The 20,245-nt window shown below is 34.2% G+C and overlaps 1 non-coding gene across 1 annotated transcript; it reads right to left on the reverse strand.

Moving 5' to 3' along the window:
- Positions 1 to 3,528: 3,528 nt before the first annotated feature.
- On the reverse strand, positions 3,529 to 3,816 carry LOC150097757 (signal recognition particle RNA). Its single transcript, XR_016549742.1, has one exon.
- Between the last annotated feature and the right edge of the window lie 16,429 nt (positions 3,817 to 20,245).

Here is a 20,245-nt window from a genome sequence, read left to right on the forward strand (position 1 = left end):
CTCTAACATCTAGTGAAAATTTTGATGTCTTTTCATTTAATATGAAGTAATCTAATATTGATTTCCATCCTCTTGCTGCCCAAGTATATTTATGTATGTCTTTATGTTTATAGAAGGAATTCATTATTTTTAGGTTATTATAAACTACAAAGTCAATCAATTTTTTACCATTTCTGTTTAGAGTGTGTTCTCCATGTATTCCTATATTATTATTAATTTTCGTGTTTCCAATTCTTACATTTAAGTCTCCTGCTAAAATTATGTAATCATTTTTATTTATTTTATTATATATGTTTTGTAGCTGATTATAAAAATCAATATTATCCTGTTCTCTTCCTTCTTCCAGGGCATATAAACCAATTATTGTTAAATAGCCTCTATCTATTTTTATTCTAGCTTCTATTATTCTTTCATTCCGTAATTTATAATGTTTTAACTGTTTTGAAAGGGAGTTATGAATCCAAATCATGACTCCTGCTTGTGCTCTTTGGTCTCTGTCGACTCCACTGTATATCACATTAAAATTTTCAGTTCTCATGGTTCCTTTTAATTTCTTTTTTGTTTCAGTGATTACTGCTATTTTAAAATTTCTTTCATTTAATAACTGGTCTAATTCTATTTCTTTATATGCTATTCGTCTTACATTCCAGTTTGCTATGTGTATTATATTTTGTCGTTTCCATTTTCGTTTTCCCTTTTCCATTCCAGGGTCGTTTCCCATAGATTCAATCCGATTATCTTTTTCTGTCAGCTTACAAGTATGGTTATGTTCTCCATGTCAGGGGAGGACTAGCCTGACGATGGAATAGTTCAGTGGTAGGGCTGCTACCTTAAGGCTTCTGAACTCGCCTTCTTCCGAATTTAAACCCATAGGAGGAATAGGGTATATTGAAGGGGAAAGGGTAGATTATAGAAGAAATATAGTAAGGTTTATAGACAGGACATAGTTGTAAGGCCAGAAATGAAAAGACCCCATTGCCCTCGAGTACTCTAATAGCACAAGGGTCATAAAGTAAGAAGAGTTGGCTGATAAGGCCTTATAGGAAAGATTAAAGTAAGTGGGTCTTCCCCAAAGTAGAAGAAGGAGAGGATAGATCCAGCTAGGGGTCCATGGGAGTGCCGCTTCCCTTACAATCAAGATGATTGTCCCTTATGGCCCTGTTGGTCCAGGAGTCCTTATTCAGTATATTCGGACCACCCCACCATATATATATATATACACACACACGCACGCGCATGTACACACACACACACACACATGGTGGGCTCCCCTATCCGCCACCTAGGGGACGCGCTCTCTAGGGGTTACAGGGCCCCCTGAGAGTCCATTACTTGTAAGTACTCCAATATTGTCATATCTAACATTCCATGCTTCTAAGGCATTTCTGACCGAATCAATCCATTTAGACCTTGGTCTTCCTCTGAGTCTCTTTCTTGCCATCTTAGCATCAAACACCTGTTTTGTTAACCTTTCCTCATGGCCATACCACCTTAGATTAGCGCTGCTTACCCATTCTTGAATACTAATAGTGTCAAGTTCCATTCTAATATCTTCATTTTTAACATGATTCTGCCATTGATGCCATCTCTTCATTCCCCTAATTTTTCTCAGAACCCTCATATCGGCGGTCTCCAGTCTTTGATCAAGTGCTTTATTTCTAACCTAACTCTCAGATCCATAACTTAAAACTGGTTTGAACACTGTCTTGTATACAGCTAGTTCAGTGTTTTGACTTGTTTCTCTCTTATTCCATATAAATTTATTCAGTTAGCCACCTACCCTACCAGCTTTGCTTATCTGTGTCTATTTCCCAGATTTAACATGAAATTTTACTAAAAGCTTCACTAAAATCTGTGATTAAGTAGCTGAAATATTTTACTTGTTCTATTAGGATCTCCATTCAGAATGCAGCTGAAGTTTTCTGTGTTGCTGTCTATTTTCATAATTTTGGTCTTTTATTTCTGATTTTCATGCAAAAATTGTTACAGCTGTTATTCAATATAGTTAGAGAATCCTAGATGTGTTTAAGAGTACATCATCTGCATAAAGCTAAGTGCTAAGTTGGACATCTCCAATTCTAACATCAGGCCTAACACCACTTTCTTTCATAACGTGATCCATATAGATGATGAATAAGAGTGGAGATAATGGGCATCTTTCTCTTATCCCTGATTTCACATCAAACCATCTTCCTGTATTTCCTTCAATTCTAACTGCTTAAATATAGACTAAGTATTGCTCTGTATAATGTTCCATTCACCCCATACAATTGAAGTGTTTCGAAATGCCTTTCTCTGAACACCTTGTCGTATACCTTTTCCAGATCTACAAAACTTAACTACACATTCTTTTACATTCCCACGATTTCCCAACTATCTCTCTTAAAGTGAAAGTCAGATCTTGACAACCTCTATTTAGTTCGTATCGTTTTTGTAGTACCGGCTTGTGCTTCTCCGAGTTTTTCTCCCACAATCTTTCTCAACCTCTTTTCAAGTATGCTTGCAGAAATCTTACGTGGAGCACTTAGTAGAGAAATACCTCTGTAATTCTCACATTCAGTTCTGATTCCCTTTTTTATAGATCGGGTAGTATGAGAGCTCTACTCCAATCATCAGAAATTCGACCCTCTGTTCAAGCCTGCAGTACTTCTTTATACTTAAGTATTACTGGTCGAACATCATCTGATCTAGGTGCTTTCTACGTTTCAAGTTTTTGAAGGCTTTTTCTACTTCTATATGCACTTCTCTTGAAACCTTTCTAGTATGATTCTGTCACTGCTTGGTTCGTTTAAAACAGTCTTTCAAAGTAATCATTCCAGACATTTAAATATCCTTATCTTCAATTTTCGCCCTTATCATCTCTGATTCCTTTTACAGCACTCTTTCCTCCATTTCGAAGCTTTTTTTTTTTTTTTCACTTTCCTCTCTTTATGTATTCTTCCTGTGTCTGTTTACCGAGCAAGAAAATGATGATAGTTTATATAAGTTGTCAAATACAATTTACCACATACATTAGCACTAAAAGGAAAAGGTTATAGTTCGTTTCCGGATCCGTAAATGGCGGACGTGTTTCATTTTGTTACCAAAGCTTTCATATCTTTATTTTTTGTTATTATGCATATTTCAAAATGGCAGAAAAAATCCAGAAGGGATGTAGCATTCGCGCATTTCAATAGAACAGATACAAAGTGAAAGCCAAGAAACCCTGAAATATGGAAAGATCTGGAGTAAATGACATTCGATCCGATGTGTGTGTGTGTGTGTAGGTGGGTGGGTGTGTGTGTTGCTATATCTCATAATTCCAAAAATCCAGCTTACATACGAAATCTCAGATAATTGGAATAGAGATTTCGTTTACTCTTACTGCTATTCAGCTGCTAAGTGTGCCATCTAGTTTTGATAAAGTGAAACAATGCATAATATTTAAATTAATATTTAAGTTTCGGATCCAATGTATGCAATCAATTATTAATGCTATTAAGCAAACAAAATAATAATAATAATAACACATGAAGAATAATTATAGAAAAAGAATTGGGTCTAGCTTATCAGACTGGCTGCCACACAACACCTGTCCACAAACGCGTCCCACTATTGTACGACGCGGAAGCTTTCCGCCTGGTGCATCTCCGCCCTAGGTCGTACGCTTCTCATTATTCAACCTGGTGTTCCCTTGAGGCTACCATGTTGACGCCGTACATAGCGCGGACATCTACTCAATACAGGATTGTTGGGAAGCAGAACTCCAGTCTCAAACTATCCGCCAATTCCAGCCTCCAATTAGCTGGATTACAAGAGCCCGCCACAGCTCCCGGCTATTTTATAATTTTATTTGCGGCTATTTGTTAAAAATGACGTCATTCTTTGGATTCTTGTTGAATAGTCTATATTTGACATGCAATTAAATAAATATCGTGAATAAAATTAAAATTAAATTGAAATGAATATAGTGATTCCTCAGTCTTGCAAAATGTCTATTCATAGTTATCGTAATATTTATATTATGAACTAGTAGCAAAATACCAAACTATATGTTTCAAGAATATTATGTACAGATAATCTCGAACCCAATAAATAAGCAAAAATTCTCTTTAAAATTATAAAATAAATGCATCTCATAAAAGTGAAAATTATTTCAATAATATTAATACCTTTTTTATGAAAGAAATAATTTTTTTAAATTTTATTCTGTTATTCCATGAAAGTAAAACATAGCAAACGCAATACTAAACTCTTCAAATATACTACCTGTTAAGTGCGCCATCTAGTTTTGGTAAAGTAAAGCAATGCATAATATTTAATATTTAAATTAATAATCAAATATTTAAGTTTCGGATGCAATGTATACAATCTACTCTATTATTATTATTATTATTATTATTATTATTATAGAGCATTACTTATTTATTAACGCCAGATTACAAGAGTATTCTGGTGTGTCTATTCTTCATGTCATTATTATTTAAAAAATGACTCGAATCTTTACCCCCCCACCCCTTTTTTTTTTGTTAAATTTCGAACTTTAGAGATGGTGGGTGATGGTGCTCAAAATTACAGCATGGAAACACAGCGGTACACCAACTGCAATGGTGTGGGCGCCAAACTTACCTAAAATATAACAGCACTTTCATAGCATATCAAATATTGCAAGTCAGCATGGTTTGTTTGATTGAGTCAGTATAAACGGCGAGGTTTTATGGTGTAGAGTACTCTTCTGCGATGAGTCCTTGGACTCTAGAGGTTTCACGTAATAATGATAATAAACACGGCATCATGACCTCAACATCCAGAGATTTTGTTCGTCTGAGTGTATCGATGCGGAGGATTACCAAACTTTTATTGCATTTTAGGGTTCTCCAAAGATAGTCTACCATTAGTTTCTGGCCATGCACTATATAAGCTTGACTGCTCGGAGAAACACATGGAATTGGTGAGATTAGGATGTTTATGCAAGTAGGTCAGTTTAGGAGTGGGAGAACGTGGAAGAAAATATTTGGATGACAAATATATGTGTAAAGTCTAGTGAGAGAGAGAGAGAGAGGAGCAAGGTAAGGAAGCATTGAAAGAATATAAAGATCTGTGAGAGGAATACTACAAAGGTTCCATGATCTGGTGTACATGATGTAAAGGTGTTGAAATTCTTTTTTCCTGAAGCAAACATTCAAGATGCAAGTGGAGCCATTAGAACAAATAAAGAAAAGGAATGAGATGATAGTTTGGGTAGGTAGAAATAATATGAAAAGATGGGAATATGGAACGAGAGATGTCAAATTGTTATTGAAGAGAGCGGTAATGAAATGGGGGGAAAGAGAAGAGACAGGTTTATTGCCATGTTGTGACAGTAAGGAATTGAATCGACAGGGTATGATAGCAAATAAATGAGTTGGTTGTATAGTAGGAACGATGTCAATTCATTTATTTATGTAGTGAATTTGATGGACGAAAGGAATGTCTATATGAAGGATGGGCCACGTTTAAATAATTTTGGAACTCCGTGTTGGAAGGAAGAGTTGGTTCAAGTGAAAGCAGATGGGCAGAATCAGGGAAACTACAAATTAGATAGGAAAAGATGACTGTCTGTGTGTGGGGTGAGGGAGCATTGACGAGAAAATGTGTTCAATGGTGGATCAATCCAATGAGTTATTAAAAAGTTTTTAAACTAATACCAGAAGCATCAAGAGGAGTTTTAGCATTGATTAATACAACTTGGATAGGAATCATAGATATCGGTGACTATCACATACTCTTCGCTGTAATTTTAGGAGAATTTGTTAACCACAATTTGGTTATTAATTGCATCACCTTAGGGCAGCAAAGGATGTGTCAAAGAGACAAAATATCTTTGGTAAAAAATCAGGTTTTTATTTTTATAAAACACATTGTGTAGTATCCAATTAAAAAGTCATGCTAACCTAATGGACTGAGGTTGTCAGTTGCCTCATTTGCATTTCAACCAGTCGCAATCTAAATCTTGAACCTTGGGACATATAGTCTTTTTTTTTGGGGGGGGGGGGAATAGTAAAGCAAAAAAAGGAATATCGGAAGGAGAATAAAACTAATTAATATGCACAACTTTAGACTCTCATCTCGCTGATGAATATCAATATAATCTTAGTTCGATTAGCATTTTAAAGAAACCTACCTTATGTCGAAAATCAACTTAATGGTTTCTCTTCGAAAGATGGAACTCCTCAGAAACGAAAAAAGCTATCACAGACCACGAAGATTGAAATAGTCCAACTGAAACCTTTTATTCAAGACAGAACAGTTTTCTGTTTACTAACTGCATACTCAATTTTTGCAATCGTGACGTCAGGATGCGTAATCACGTGTCCATGAAAATTCCCAGTCCAGTCCTTCGCCACCCCACAATTAAAGTGTTAGCCTTAGTTCCGGTCTGAAATTGCATCGACAGCCCTTTTACAAGTGAATTGTAAAGACGAACAAAGGATTGCAAAAAAGACTTCGTACGTTTTAGTGGGCTTGTCCGGTATTATTACAGAGTGATGACCAATGTCACTTCGACCCCAGTCATCCAAGATGAAGAAATCTCTGCAGTTAATGAATGGATCGTGACTATTTATGTGTTGATGGCCTAAGAAAATTGATACTTTTCCCTCTGTGGGCTGTTTGTTGTCTTCTCGAACGCAAAATAAAATTAAAGACTTCTTTTATTACCCTATGAAAAACTACAATCACTTATTATTGAAAAAGCCCCTCTGAACATTTAATGCAAGGTCATAAAAAGACTTATGCATTGCAAACGTGTAGTCAATTCTTCATTCATGAACGTGCGAATCGTTCTTTTTTCTTTGATGTTGTCATTTTTTGTTTTCTGAAGTGCTTACGTCTTACGAAGAAGAAGAAAAAAAATTCAGAGCAGTTTTTTTTCTTCTTCATTAAGAAAATAGTCTTGCTTCTCCGATGAGCACTTACAATTAACTCTAAAGTGGTTGAATTTACCTTCGTTTATTTTTCATTGAGATATAGCCCGTGGAATTGTTAATCTTGTAGCGCATTGAACGAATATATGATCGCTTAGAACATCATGGAAGGGATCATTAGAATTAATTAAATTTCGGATAATCCCACATGAAATAGAAATAATGGTTTCATCACTAATTCTATTTGAAATTCGACTTCATTTAATAAATAATTATTAAAGGAATGCCACTTGAATTACTAAGTAGTATAAGTAGATTCTCTCTCTCTCTCTCCATGCGAATAATGCATTTCAAAAGTTTGCTTATACTATGAAAATCTAACACCACTTCCACCTTTTAGAGGAAGAGCAGTGAAAATTCATTTTCACTGCTCTGGCCGCTATATACTACTTTGGTTAATAACCTTACACACTTACTGGCGTCATCAGGTTCGTATGACGATTCTTCTAGTAGGGAGGGACACGAGAAGACTACCACACCACCTTGCTCCCTAAGTCAGTTGATAGTGAGAATTTCTAATTCGGTGCCGGGTATGTGTATATTGCACCTCATTAAGTCTGTAGGGTGCGTATTTCTCGTTCATAGTCTGTCCTCAGGGCCTTTTTTAGGTTACTATACTTTGTAAGGTTTTTGTTTTCAAAAGATATTTTATTTAGCATGTCTGGGATGTATAAGTTTCGCGTGGCCTTTCCGTAGTGATTATTGTATTTATATGTGATATAATTAGTAGTCTGAGGTCTTGTTATACGGTATGTATTTCTAACTGTCCTGTAGTTGGCATCGAAATAATGTTTTAGCAAGGCTGCATAGTGACATAAATGTTTTGCTGTCAGTATTTTGTGTACTGACATTGCAATGTATATAAGGTCGTGACTTTCTCTTTGTTTCCAAAAGATCAGTTTTATCATTTTGTACTGTAACGACATTAATCTATTTAATTTGTAGGGTGCACAGATAGCATAGCGTATTATAGCGTATCTTAGTATATTTTGGCATAGTGCTTTGTATATTAGTGTTTTTAGGCGGATGGGAACTATGTCTTTTAACCTGTAGAGTTTGCCACTTATTGTTCGGAGTTTGTTGTGTAGATGGTTTATGTGGCTATTCCAGTTCATATCTGCATCGAAGTAAATTCCAAGGTATCGTATTGTTTCAACCTGAGTGATGATAGTGGGGCTGTTATATTTTTTTTTCTTTTTTTTTTTATGTTGAGAGTGGATGTTGATTTGTTATATATTTATTATCAGCTAGTTGACTCAGTGGATTTCTGAATATCATTAATTTTGTCTTATCAGCCAGTGAGCAGATTTATGTCATACTGTATGTTTGTTTTGGCTATGCTTGCATTATTATAGATGGATGCTATAGCTGTATCGTGTACATATTGGAATATCTTTCCAGAGGTAGGTGGTTAAGATCGTGCATACAAATGTTGAGTAGAACTGAGGAGAGAACAGTTCCTGTGGCGCTCCACAGGTTACTGGTAACTCTGTTCTACGAGTCGACCCGATACGTGTAATTGTTTTCTGTTTTGAAGGTAATTTCTAAACCACATGTGCGGAGGCCCACCTCTTCCAACATACTCGTATCTTAGCTTTTCTAATAAAGCTAAGATATGTTGGAAGAGGTATGTTGTGTGTCGTATATTGATAATGACTACCATGACAATTTTGTTTTTATCTAAGACAGCATTAATTATGTCTGTAAAAGCTTCCAAGGGAGATGCTGTTCTCCCTTGGAAATAAATAAATTAAATAAATATTTATTTATTTATTTATAAAGAATTGAATGACTAGAACCTAGATTTAAGTAAAAAGGAGTTAATATAAAAACACGTCTAGTTTCGGCTTGTAACAACCTTCATCAGGTGACATAATAAAAGAAAGAAAAAACACTAAAACACTGAAGCTAAAATAAACTATGAACATCGTAGAGAGTCTCTATACATAATTGACATTCCTTATCCTTATAAGGACTGGCTTAAACGGGCGAAGCAAGAATGCTTTTCATCTTCCCCGTTATCTGTAGTGGACAGTGTAGGGATAAGGTGTTATTGAGCTATTAAAGCTCTGATCATGGCAGGAGGGTAACAGCAATAGCCAAGCCTCAGTGAAAACCTCATTGGCTACAGCACTGCCATCCATTACCCTTCAAGGGTATTAATCACCGCATCTCACGGTGGATTCTGTTTTCCATAATTGACATTAAATCGTTGTGGTTGTATTTAAAGCTGTTTTTTCGTTAGTTGTATTGTTGGGAACGTGCATGCTAGTAGCATCTCGTGAACGCCAGTACATGATTACAACTGAATGACTATCTGGGAGGTTGTAGCTCAAGTTATTATTTAGATGAACAGGACTGAAGATGATTTCTCTAGATTCCACGATTTTTCTCTCTAGTTCATCATTGCAACGGAAGATGTTAGTAGATTTTTCCCAACAGACTTTGTGACTTTGGTTTTCATCATTAGGATAAGCCGAGAAAAAGGATATGACTAGATAATGCACTGGCTCGCTGTCTCTTGTAAGTAATGTCCATCATGTGTTCTTCCATACGCAATTCGACAGATTTGTCTGTCTGCCCAAAATAAGGAATATCACACTCACACAATATTTTATATACACCAGGGTATTTGAGTTGATGATGACAAGGTTTTGGGTGGCTTATTAAGAAACGGATCTTTGGATGTGGAGTGAACAAGGTTCTGATATTGTATTTTCTTAGAACCTTTGCTAATTTATGTGAAACTGTACTTATGTAAGGAATAGATGTATTGCCTTTGAATCTATTTGTTTCTTCTGAGTGATGTCTAGGAGGATTAAGAAGGAATTTTTTAATGATTTTCTTGGAAAATCCATTAACTTTGAAAGAAGTTTTCAGATGGTTTATTTCTGTAAGAAGTTCATTTGGGTCATCCAGAAGAGAACGGGCTCTATGTCCCAAGGTGGAAATTATTCCAAGCTTATGAGAAGGGAAGTGATGGGACTGACTGTGCAGATATCTATTGGTAGTATGTGTGGGCTTTCTATATATCGATATTTTGAATTTACCAGAAGAGCGAGTCAGTTTGACATCAAGAAAAGGCAAGAAATTATCCTTTTCAAGCTCGGCAATAAACTTAATACTTTGATGTCGGCTATTGAGATGTTCGAGGAAAACCATAAGGGATTCATCCATGGCTCCAAATAATGAAGACATCATTTACATAGCGTTTCCAAACTTTAGGTGTTAAAATAAAGGAAGAGATAGCCTTGGTTTCAAAATCCTCTAAGTAAATATTTGCGAGTACAGGGGATAAAGGATTACCCATAGCCAGTCCATGATTTTGCTTGTATATATTATCTTGAAATTTGAAGTAACCGGACCTGATGCAATGTGTAAGCAAAGGCTAACATTTTTTTGGATAACTTGTCCTTGAGTAATGTTAATATATATATATATATATATATATACATATATATATATATATATATATATATATATATATATATATATATATATATATATATATATATATATATATATATAAACTAATTACAGTTGGCACTCTCTTGTATGCTAACCAGCCATGAACATGAATTAGTCCCATCTCATTATCGAAAGTAATTACTGAGGGACTCTCTTGGTTGATAGTACACAATATCTTTTTTACACTTATTTTTACACTTTTTTACACAATGTTTTTTTACACTTATATCTTTGATACTTTATCAAAGTATAAAGCACTTTGGCAACGGTGACTATATCTCATTTATAAACTATAATTATCAAAGCTTCAGGCAGACATCCATTTTTACTTATTTATTTAACTATACTTTATTGCATTTTGTTGATTACCATATTATCTCCTTGGTCACCCACTGGTCTGTTAAAAGGAAAGAAACAGGTTCCGGCAGAAATCGGGGGGGGGGGGTAACAAAATTCATATAGCTTGTGATTTGTTTTAATTAGCTGGGAATTAGGTATCTCTCAACTGGCACCTTGAAAAGTGGGTCGAGTTTATGTTCAAATAATGTAGCCAAGGCAACTACGATTCTGGTTTTGTTCATGTAAGTTCGTTAGTGAATTTTCTAATCAACAATTTCTTTTCTATATTTTCCTATAAAATATAGATGGATCCATAATATCCTCCATTAAATCCGTAATTATTCTCAATATTTCACAATTTAAAATAATTTGAGTTAATATTTTTGTTATTTAAAGAAATAAGTGAATATTTTTTTTCTGAATTTTTTTTGCTGCATTATTTTTTAAATAAAATATTTTCTATGAAATTAAATAATCGTTTTATTATATCGAAATGGAGGATATTATGGATCCATCTATATTTTATAGGAAAATGTAGAAAAGAAATTGGAGATTCGAAAATTTACTAACGAACTAACATGAACAAAACCAGAATCGTAGTTGCCTTGGCTACATTATTTGAACATAAACTCTACCCACAACACGTAATTCATATTTTACTAATGCAGTGTCACTAGCTATCACACCAAACGTCAACTTAATAAATTTCAAAATTTTGAAATAACAATTAAAGCCATTTCAACGTTGTTTAGTTATGTCAATCTCTAGGTGGGTGTACAGGAAATTATTAATTTATTTAGAGATAAAAAGATTATATTTGTCTTAAATAGATAATAGTATAGGCAATATTACAGATCCATCTATATTTTATAGCGAATATATATATATATATAAAAAGAAATGTAGAAAAATTTTCTTTTAAAAATTTGCTAGAAAACTTTGGATAAAGCTTTGCTCTTACAAACTCTTTAGTAAATTTTCGAAACTTTTTCAATTTCTTTCCAAAGATATAAAATATAAATGTATCCATAATGCTTTCCATTGTAATGTCTCACTTATTTCAAATTGAAACATCTTATCTCTATATTTAAAAGTTCGACAGTTATTTTATTAACGGAGAGCAAAATTTTATTTTAATCGAAGAACATCCTAAAAAGTCTTCATTTTGGCAATGTAAAATAAACAGAAATAGGGATATTAAAAATACATGATTATTTCATCATACATACATATATATTCATTCATTCATTTTTATTTTCATGTGGTCACATGATTTAGGTGAAATTCTTCAATTTGGCCGAAGTCCTGAATATTCGGTAGACGTATAATTACATTTTAGAAACAAATGTTTTAAACAAAAAAGTGCACATTAAAAAAATTTTACCAAATTTTCAATGAGCGCATTTTTTTTTTCAGAACAATTGTTTATAAAATTTCGCCGATGTAAAATTACATCGGCGAAATTTGTGAATATTATCGGCGAAGTGAATATTAGATTCAACATTATTTCAAAGCCGAATGTTTGTAGACACTATGTAAGTTTTCCTCCAAGTCATTATATTGTTCAGACTGCAAGCCAAACAAAGTAAAAGTTTTATTGAAGCACTAAATTAAGTACAATATTCGAACAACCTAATAAAGGAAATGTATTTATTTAGATGTACTTCATTAAGTACAGAAACAAACGAATTTATGTAATGCAAAATTTCAAAACGGAATGCTGTTTTTATTTTTATGACTGAAGTTCCTGCCAGGTTGCAGAAGAGACATGTTATAAGGTCACCCGAGTTTCTGACTGATACGTAATCGCGCGCGACACGGCCTGGCACTCCTGCAAAGTTAAATTAATCACGAAATACGATGCAAGCATTCGGCTGCAAACATAAGCACGTGACTATACAGCTTACGAGACTCATTAAGGTTCAGTGGTTTATTAAATCAAGGAACTAGACGTTACTAAATCAGTCCATTGTAAATAAAATTATTTACAGCATGTATTAAACATGTTTTTGATTTACTGAAATACTGGTACAAAATACACAGAATTATTATTACAATTACCGGTGAATTTTTAAAGATTTTTACCGGTTTAATCTTTCCTCGAATAATTTGTGAAGCGCCAAGTCACCATGACGTAATATCAGGATGACGTAACAAGTTCGAGAGGCGTGCTGGAATGCGCCAGTTAGAGTAATAATTATAATTTGTCTTGCGAGGGCAACTGGTTTTAATTAATTCCCAAGAACAAAATATCAGGAAAAGTAAGCTCGTCATACCAATTGACATTTCGTAAATGATGCAGAATGCAATTTTAGTCCAATAATGATCCTAAAAATGTTATTAATTTCGATAGATTTTGCAAATGTGAATACTTCAACTAATAAATATTAATGTACTGCAATTAATAATTAATCATAAACTTATAAACGGTCGGAAAATGAGTTTCAAACAGAGAGCTGCGATTGACTTTTGACTTTTGCGATTGAATTTCGTAAAAGTTTTACCGAAACGCATCAAATGCTTCAAAAAGCATACGGTGATGAATGCTTATCCCGTACTCAAGTTTACGAGTGGTTTAAGCGATTTCAAAAGTGGTCGTGAGACGCTTGAGGACGACGAACAGCCGGGCCGTCCAAAAACTGGACTGAATGAAGTTAACATCCAAAAAAGTGCGTGATTTCATCAAAGAAAACCCCAAATCGTCCGTCAGATTGATTGAAGGTTCCAAAATCAACTGTGCACAACATTTTGACCGAGAGTTTGGGCCTTCGTAAATTGAATTCGCGATTTGTTCCCCACAAGTTGACTGACGACCAGAAACGTATCGAACTGAACTCTGCAAGGACTTCATTAAAACCGCTCATAAGGACTCAAACTTCCTTGAAACGATCTTTACTGGTGACGAAACGTGGTGTTTTGAGTAGGAGTCCCGAAACAAAGCGCTAGAGTGCTGAGTGGAGACCACCAAAAGAGGGTCATCCGAAAAAAAGTCGCTTGCAGAAGTCAAAAGTAAAGACAGTGATTTGTTTCTACGATTCCAAGGGCATCCGCCTGGCCAAACGGTCAATGGTGAGTTTTATCTCGAAGTTTTGAAGTGTTTGATAACGAGAATTCATCGCGTACGGCATGAATATAGTGACGACTGACCGTTCGTCAAAACACACTGTCGCTGTTGGCACTATAACTCGGCTTCTAATGAAACAAATGTCATAAACAGTTGACACAACACTAATGAAGGGTGCCGCTTTCGACAACAAAAAGATACAATAGGTGGCGCCACTGGTTTCTTCTATTTTAGAAAAGTTCGGTTTCGTTTTGGACAGAGGGTGTAATCCAGCCAGCTTATCTCTTTTACTATTTCCTACGGGTACGTTTACTATGTCTATAGTTCACGGATCTTGTTTTCCTGCTTGCAGAAGGGAAAACCACAGAGGTGTCGGAATTAAAAATGCTTCCATGCACGTAAGAGATCGACTAACTTGCCTTCAGTTGCAGCTATGATGAAACATGAAATCTAGATTTTTTTTTTTAAAAAGTAATTTCTTTCCAGAAGCAAAATAAAAAAAGCCAAGTAATGAGAAAACGGCATTCTTAAGGAAGCAAATGTAATCCGAACATGTGGAATCATTTCTGGCGATCATAGTTCAAGGTAAATGAAAAAATGATACCATACACGTGACGTCGTTACGATGAATAAATTAAATGAGGAATCAACGGTAGTCTTCATTTTTCTTCTGTTGTGCATTGAGGCAATTAATAATCCAGTAAACGAGCATCAGATGGAAACAGAATCATCGCAGTGCTGTCATGACATCAAACCTTGCAACAGATCGCAAATCCAAAGAATTACCCGATCAGGGATGGAGCTGGCTAGTGACATTTGCGTGTTTCTCTTTAAGTCTAGTAGTAGCCGGAGTTCGACGGACCTCCGGGGTGCTGTACGTAGAATTCATAGATGCGTATGGAGCTAGCAGAGGAGAAGCAACGTTTCCTTTCAGCCTCAGGAACTGTGTGAGGAATCTGATTGGTATGTATGATGCGTATTATCCATGAAAAGGGAGGGGCCTCAATTCATTCTCCACTTAAAGAGATTATTAACTACTTACGCGGTTCATTAACTGCATTGCCCACATTTGCTTACGAAAGAATATCAATTGATAACTCAAAAGTCAGTTATTCGGTTTGCAATATGAAGGTGGCAGGATTTTTCTTGTAGGAAACTGGGCTTTTTCAGCCCGTAAAACAGACACGTAGTCCGGAGAACACACGCAGGTTAAAGGGCATAATATGCATTGACGTTATATGTCCTCAGTTGCTTCTTTTGTAATTCAAATAAATAAATAAAATAAAATAAAAATCGCAGCATCTCCTAGTCATCAGTATAGTAATAATTATTTCATTATAGTAATCAGTGGCGGCTCGTGGCTTGAAATCGTGGGGGGGGGGGGGGGGCTGCAACTTCAGAAATATACATATACACTGTACTTACATTGTATACGTGTTTGGATAAAATATCAAAATTATGGTAAAAATTAAAAAAAAAATACACATGAAAAAATACTGTTTATTATCCATAAAATTATACAGTTTGGTATAATTTTCAAAATTACTAAAAAATAAAATCCATTATTATAACCCCAATAATGTTCTAAAATAAAAATTATAACAAATGTTATGCCTTTAATTGTAATGTCCACATATTTAAAGAGACGGAGTAAGCACTACGAACAACTGCCATATAAACAACAGTGGAACTCCGCGACGGACAGTGCCGCGTTACGCTAATAGCTCGCATCTCACTATGAAGTGCATATGCTTGCGCACGTAGCAATATGACACTGTGATAAACACAGTGCTGCTAGCGTCCTTCGCCCTCCTAAGTGTTACAAGATGGATTTTTATTATTTTTATACAAACTAAGAGAATTGTATAGGATTGTTGATGATAAAATTAAATATTACAAGCAAATATAAATAAATTAATAAATATATTTATATATCGAGAAAAATTGGGGGTGCAGCAGTTCCGCAGTGCCTATGCACGAGCTGCCCCTGATAGTAATAATAAACTATATTAATTTCATTTGGAATTTTCTATGAAGTTGTAGTCAAATTCTTGTCTGCCTTCAAGAAAAGATTTTCCTATGTGAACCCGTAATTTCAAAGCGTATTGTTTCAAATGCTATTACATTTCCCATAGTTTATTATGAATATGCAATTCTATTAAAAAAAAACAAACCATCCCTAACAGCTAAATAATAGTATTAAAAAAAGGGGGAGAAGAAAGAAAAAAAAAAAAGCATAGCTCAAATAAAGTCCATAAATGGCTCATTTTAATTTACATACTTTTAATCTTTCTTGTTATATATTATATTATATTATATTATATTATCTTTTCCACATTACTGCTTAACCGTACATTTATTTTGCTTATTGAGTATCGGTATTAACACAGAAATAATCTTGAAACTCATGCATGCAACCGTTAATCATCATGTCTAATTTTCGGAGTGGTGTAGCTAGAATATTATTTGTTAAAAAACAAATGTTATATATAAAAATCTTTATATCTTTATACAAATATAAATATTTATAAATATATATAAAAACAAATTGTTAAATAGTACTGAAAAACTAACAATCACATGTTCATTGATCTCTATTTTCTAACAAGCAACTAGATATACGAGTGAAAAAGATGGATAAAAGTTCCACAGTGAAAAGTTAAAATTTTTAGTACTAAAATAATATCACCAGTTATACAAATATTTAAATAAACAATAAAACTATATTTTATTGAAAATTCAGAAATAAATTTTGTAATTACAATAACCTTTAAAATTTCTTGTCTTTGGTCTTAGTTTCTTCATTATCTCGCTCTTTGTTGTCAGCTGCTTTGAAAATTCCTTTGTGCTTTGGCTTTGCTATTTTCTTCAATTCGATTATCACGTTTATTTAAACAAAACTAGTAATGTAACTTTCGGTAGCTAAACTGACCAATCTCTCTTCCTCCTTTACTCCTGGGAACAAGCTATTTTATTTTTTAAACATTTGTTTTATTAATTGATTTCATTTTTCCACTGCTGGCATTTATATCAACATTTCAATTTGTATTGTAATTTAAAAATGTACATTAGGGATTTTATTATTATTTTACTGAAACTTCACGGTGTGATTTTGTTCTTGTTCCCTAAAATTACCCACAAATCATCTAATATGACAATAGCGGCCAAAGTATAATACGCATGCAACGCTAACCTCTTCTCTGTGGTATGACATAAAATGACAAATTTCATTTATACATATTCCCAATGAATTTTTCCGATTATCAAACAAATGTTACTGACGTGAATTATTACAATTTTGTTTGTGACTTTATATATATGCAGTAATACTAAGTAATTCGACGCTGCCATCTAGCGAGAAATTTTGTATTTATCATACTGCGATGAGAAGAACATATTGTCAGAAATTTAACAACCATTGGGGTGTTAAATTTCTGATTTCCACAAAATCGCATAAGCCAAATCCAGTATTTTAATTGTATTAATTTGTAAAGATCTTCAAAAAATAAAAATAAAAAATCAAGCAATTCAAGGAGAAGTATTCCACAGAACTGAGACCAGCCGAAGTTGTGCAGAAATTATTATTATTATTATTATTATTAATAAATAGTGAAAGAGAGAGAGAGAGAATTATAGTTACATTTTATCGCAGCTGCTTTCAATAATATTTCAATGAAAAAAAAATCAAAATAGAAGACTAGCATGCTCAGAAATTTCGAAAGAATACACTGATTTTTGCAGTAATTTCGTATCCCTTATAAAATCTTTAATATTTTAAATTGCTTTCTGAAAGAATAATATAAATATTTACATTATGAACAACTACAATAGGTATCTTTTCTTTTTTTTTGATAATTAGTAACACAATAAAAATGTTAACATTTCTTTGTTTGCACAATTCCTGCAGGTCCAATAGTTGGCGTGCTGGGCCATTTATATGGAGTCCGCAAAGTTACCGTACTAGGGGGATTTATCGTCTCTTTGGGGACCATTCTGTGTTTTCTCACTTGCGACATGTTGTGGATTTCAGTTCTCTGGGGAGGAGTAAACGGTAAGTCACTTAAATCCATCCAGCTTGTCTGTGTGTGTATATCTAGTGCCTTTATTGATGTCTCTGAAGAATCCATTGCCTTAAAAAATCTAGAGCAATCGAAAAGGAAGATAACACACCACACGCTGATTCGAATCGGTAGTCTGTAGTCAGAAATATACCAATCAAATCTACTTGGAATGCATAAAGGTTTTAGGTACCTGTGTGGTCCTGTGTAAATGATATTTGCTTTCATAGTACTAATCCGAAAAAAGACCGTGATAATTCTATTGTAACCACTGACAAGAGGAATTTTTTCTAGGCCTTTCTTCAGCCAGTTTCTTAATGAATTTTTGACACAAGAAAGTAAGGCCACGAGATGGCGCCACTTGTCTTCCGTAATTTCTCTCCTTTAAAGTCCTGATTCATCAATGGCTTGAAGTCACTGTCAGTGAAAGTTGGCTGCCACTTGTTTTCAAATGAACTAGGACTGAAGGAGCTCCACCCACTCTAGCCTGGTGTTAAAGAAAGTTTTAAATTAGATTTTGTAACTGGATTGATCCAAATAAATCAAATTTCCCAAGTATTTTGTTTTGAGATCGATGTGTTATATATTGAATGTTTTGATTCAACTCTAGTCACTATGAACATATATATATAGAGAGAGAGAGTCCATATACTGAGTTTGGTTTAACAGTTGAAATATTTAGACTAGCAAAAAAACCTTCAGCGTTACCTGCACAATCACTGTAACTATAGTATACATCAGATTCGAATACATAGGGCGTGTATTCGAATCTGATTACGAATTCCGATTTTTTTAAAAAAATTCTTTAGCAGGATCAGTTAGCAAATCTCAGAAGATGAAGGACTCTTTCACCAAACATGCTGAGCATTTTTTGTTCTTTGCCGCAGAACATTGAATCTTCATTGTTTTCAGCACGAATTCTCCATAATCCAATTAATCATATTAATGAATTATATGCTTTTAAGCGAGTCCTTCCTCTAGCACTTAAATGAAATGCAGGCTGAAATTAGTCAAATTATTCAACAGAAATTTAAGATAATAAATTATAGTTGCGTTAAAAAAGACCGAAATATAAGATCTAACAGTATTAGAGTTCTCACTGATAAAAAATTAATTTGGAGGAATATTTTCGTTAGGGAGTTAGTAATGATATAAACTTTTCATGTAGAACAATCATATTACTGCACATTCCCTGAGGGTACCTATTAGGAATTTGATGATGATGATGATAATGATAAATTATAGACTTTGGAATGACTTCTAATGGGACTATATTGATCAAGTACATATAATAAACAACTATGTTATACCAACTAGTTTCACCAACTAAGGCTGTCGGCATCTTCAGGGTACATAACTGATGTAAGGCACTAAAAAGTAAAAAAACTGATTATTATTTTCTTGTCCTCACCTTCTGTTTTGCACTTCACAAAACTAGAAAGTATAGTTTGAATTTCATTTCATTTATTGAATTTATATAAGTTATCCATAAAAATAATTCACTAGGAAAGACAAATAAATCAACCGATTCCAGTTATATTAGACAAAGAACAGAGCGCATACACTACATGCATAGAGCGTGCATGATCTCACTTGATGTTATTTAGGAACGTTCTATAGTTGGCACTGTAATTCACTTCTGGTGAGTTAAGAGATCTAATAAGGGGATCACGGGCAAGATTAGTCCTTGGTTCCTGTTAAGGTCTTGTATACAGCGGGCAACTGCTGTGGCTTCTTTAAAAATTCGAGAGCGGAAATCCTCCTCTATGTAAGGAATTGTGCTTCTCTCCCGCTCTATGGTATGGTTCGTTCTTGAGAAGTGAAAAGCTAACCCCGATTTTTCTTCTGTGTTATTATTGACATTAGTGACCAATGTGTTCTTTTTGCCTAATTTCAAGGCTCCTTGAAGTCTGGCCGATGTAATTCAAGCCGCACGAGCAGGGTATGTTGTAAACTCCAGCATATTTGAAGAAAGGATGGCTATCTTTTGGAGATCTTAAGAATTTCTTTTGGAGGTCTTAAGAATTGCCTAATCGTTTCTGTAGGTTTAAAGGCTACTCTTATTTTATGTGGGCTAAGGAGTCTTGCAATCTTATTCGAAACTGTCCCTAAGTATGGACATTATATTATACGTTTTACGTTACACATAAACGTTTTTAAACATAAATTATAGACTTGTTTTGCACTTCAAGAAACATAAACTGTATTTGTCATATTTCTTGAAATTTATATTTCGAATACTGCAGTGTTTCCCAATGTGGGGCGTACGTCACACAGGGGGGAATTAGAAAATGATGTTGCATTCGTCACCTCATCACCGATATACTCAAAAAACTCACCATTGTCGGCGATAAATTGTCGATGTTGCAACC

The sequence above is a fragment of the Typopeltis vanoorti genome, chromosome 17 (assembly GCF_054136105.1).
Source record: "Typopeltis vanoorti isolate ZY-2024b chromosome 17, IOZ_Tvanoo_1.0, whole genome shotgun sequence".
Taxonomy (NCBI): Eukaryota; Metazoa; Arthropoda; class Arachnida; order Uropygi; family Thelyphonidae; genus Typopeltis; species Typopeltis vanoorti.